Raw genomic sequence first — 2,500 nt, forward strand, 5'->3', positions numbered from 1 at the left:
GACTAAGTCCCCCGGGTGACCAGGCCCCTATAAAGCCGATAGTAAAAAAGACTAAGTCCCCCGGGTGACCAGGCCCCTATAAAGCCGATCGTAAAAAAGACTAAGTCCCCCGGGTGACCAGGCCTCCGAAAAGCCGATCGTAAAAAAGACTAAGTCCCCCGGGTGACCAGGCCTCCGAAAAGCCGGTCGTAAAAAAGACTAAGTCCCCCGGGTGACCAGGCCCCTATAAAGCCGATCGTAAAAAAGACTAAGTCCCCCGGGTGACCAGGCCCCTATAAAGCCGATCGTAAAAAAGACTAAGTCCCCCGGGTGACCAGGCCCCTATAAAGCCGATCGTAAAAAAGACTAAGTCCCCCGGGTGACCAGGCCCCTTTAAAGCCGATCGTAAAAAAGACTAAGTCCCCCGGGTGACCAGGCCCCTATAAAGCCGATCGTAAAAAAGACTAAGTCCCCCGGGTGACCAGGCCCCTTTAAAGCCGATCGTAAAAAAGACTAAGTCCCCCGGGTGACCAGGCCCCTATAAAGCCGATCGTAAAAAAGACTAAGTCCCCCGGGTGACCAGGCCTCCGAAAAGCCGATCGTAAAAAAGACTAAGTCCCCCGGGTGACCAGGCCCCTATAAAGCCGATCGTAAAAAAGACTAAGTCCCCCGGGTGACCAGGCCCCTATAAAGCCGATCGTAAAAAAGACTAAGTCCCCCGGGTGACCAGGCCCCTATAAAGCCGATCGTAAAAAAGACTAAGTCCCCCGGGTGACCAGGCCCCTATAAAGCCGATCGTAAAAAAGACTAAGTCCCCCGGGTGACCAGGCCCCTATAAAGCCGATCGTAAAAAAGACTAAGTCCCCCGGGTGACCAGGCCCCTTTAAAGCCGATCGTAAAAAAGACTAAGTCCCCCGGGTGACCAGGCCCCTATAAAGCCGATCGTAAAAAAGACTAAGTCCCCCGGGTGACCAGGCCTCCGAAAAGCCGATCGTAAAAAAGACTAAGTCCCCCGGGTGACCAGGCCCCTATAAAGCCGATCGTAAAAAAGACTAAGTCCCCCGGGTGACCAGGCCCCTATAAAGCCGATCGTAAAAAAGACTAAGTCCCCCGGGTGACCAGGCCCCTATAAAGCCGGTCGTAAAAAAGACTAAGTCCCCCGGGTGACCAGGCCCCTATAAAGCCGGTCGTAAAAAAGACTAAGTCCCCCGGGTGACCAGGCCCCTATAAAGCCGATCGTAAAAAAGACTAAGTCCCCCGGGTGACCAGGCCCCTATAAAGCCGATCGTAAAAAAGACTAAGTCCCCCGGGTGACCAGGCCCCTTTAAAGCCGATCGTAAAAAAGACTAAGTCCCCCGGGTGACCAGGCGTCCCGAATCTGTCGGGGGTGACCAGGTGGCCGGCCCGCTGGACGGCGCTGAATGGGTCTAAATAATCGGAAGGGGGCTTAAGTCTGCAGCAGGGGGCATGGCCGGAGTCCATCCCCAGGCGGGGGACATATTTCCCGGGCAGGGAGGCTTGGATCCCCCTGTCTGAACCGAAAGCACTGCTCGCGGTCGAACCGGGAGCCGGGTGCCTCAGACGCCGCTGCTGTGGTGCTTTTCCCCTTTTCACAAGCCTGGAGGCTTGGCCCAGGCCTAGCAGGAGGCATGCAACCGCCTGAGAGCGCTCCCGGGGTGAAAAAAAGACTTTTTCGTTTTCATGGAGCTTTTAAGGGGATGAATCCACCCCGCTCAAGCCCAGGCAGAGCTCCACAAGCTGGGCTTGGATTCCAGGTTCGCTCCCTTGCAGGCACCGGGTACGGAAGTTGCGGTGGCGTATCTCCGGGTATGTGGGAGTACCGAAAGTCGAGTGGTGTGGTCCCGGGTATGTGGGAGGACCGATTCTGGAGTGGTGTGGTCCCGGGTATGTGGCAGGACCGAAACTCGGGTGGCTTTGTCCCAGGCACGTGGGCAGGCCGAGTCAGCGGTGGCGTGGTCCCGGGTACGAGGGAGAGGCCGAAACAGGGGTGGCCTCTCCCCAGGCACGCAGGGAGCCTGTCAGAGGGCGGCCAGCCCCGCAGCTGTGCGGGGGGCGCCCTCGGCACCCCGGCCTGTCCCAGGGCAGGCGGGGGAGCCTGACAGAGGGCGGCCAGCCCCGCAGGTGTGCGGGGGGCGCCCTCGGCACCCCGGCCTGTCCCAGGGCAGGCGGGGGAGCCTGACAGAGGGCGGCCAGCCCCGCAGGTGTGCGGGGGGCGCCCTCGGCACCCCGGCCTGTCCCAGGGCAGGCGGGGGAGCCTGACAGAGGGCGGCCAGCCCCGCAGGTGTGCGGGGGGCGCCCTCGGCACCCCGGCCTGTCCCAGGGCAGGCGGGGGAGCCTGACAGAGGGCGGCCAGCCCCGCAGGTGTGCGGGGGGCGCCCTCGGCACCCCGGCCTGCCCCAGGGCAGGCGGGGGAGCCTGACAGAGGGCGGCCAGCCCCGCAGGTGTGCGGGCTGAGCCCTCGGCACCCCGGCCTGCCCCAGGGCAGGCGGGGGAGCCTGAC

The sequence above is a fragment of the Atractosteus spatula genome, assembly GCF_055471065.1.
Source record: "Atractosteus spatula isolate fAtrSpa1 chromosome 17 unlocalized genomic scaffold, fAtrSpa1.hap1 SUPER_17_unloc_3, whole genome shotgun sequence".
In the NCBI taxonomy this organism is placed as follows: Eukaryota; Metazoa; Chordata; class Actinopteri; order Semionotiformes; family Lepisosteidae; genus Atractosteus; species Atractosteus spatula.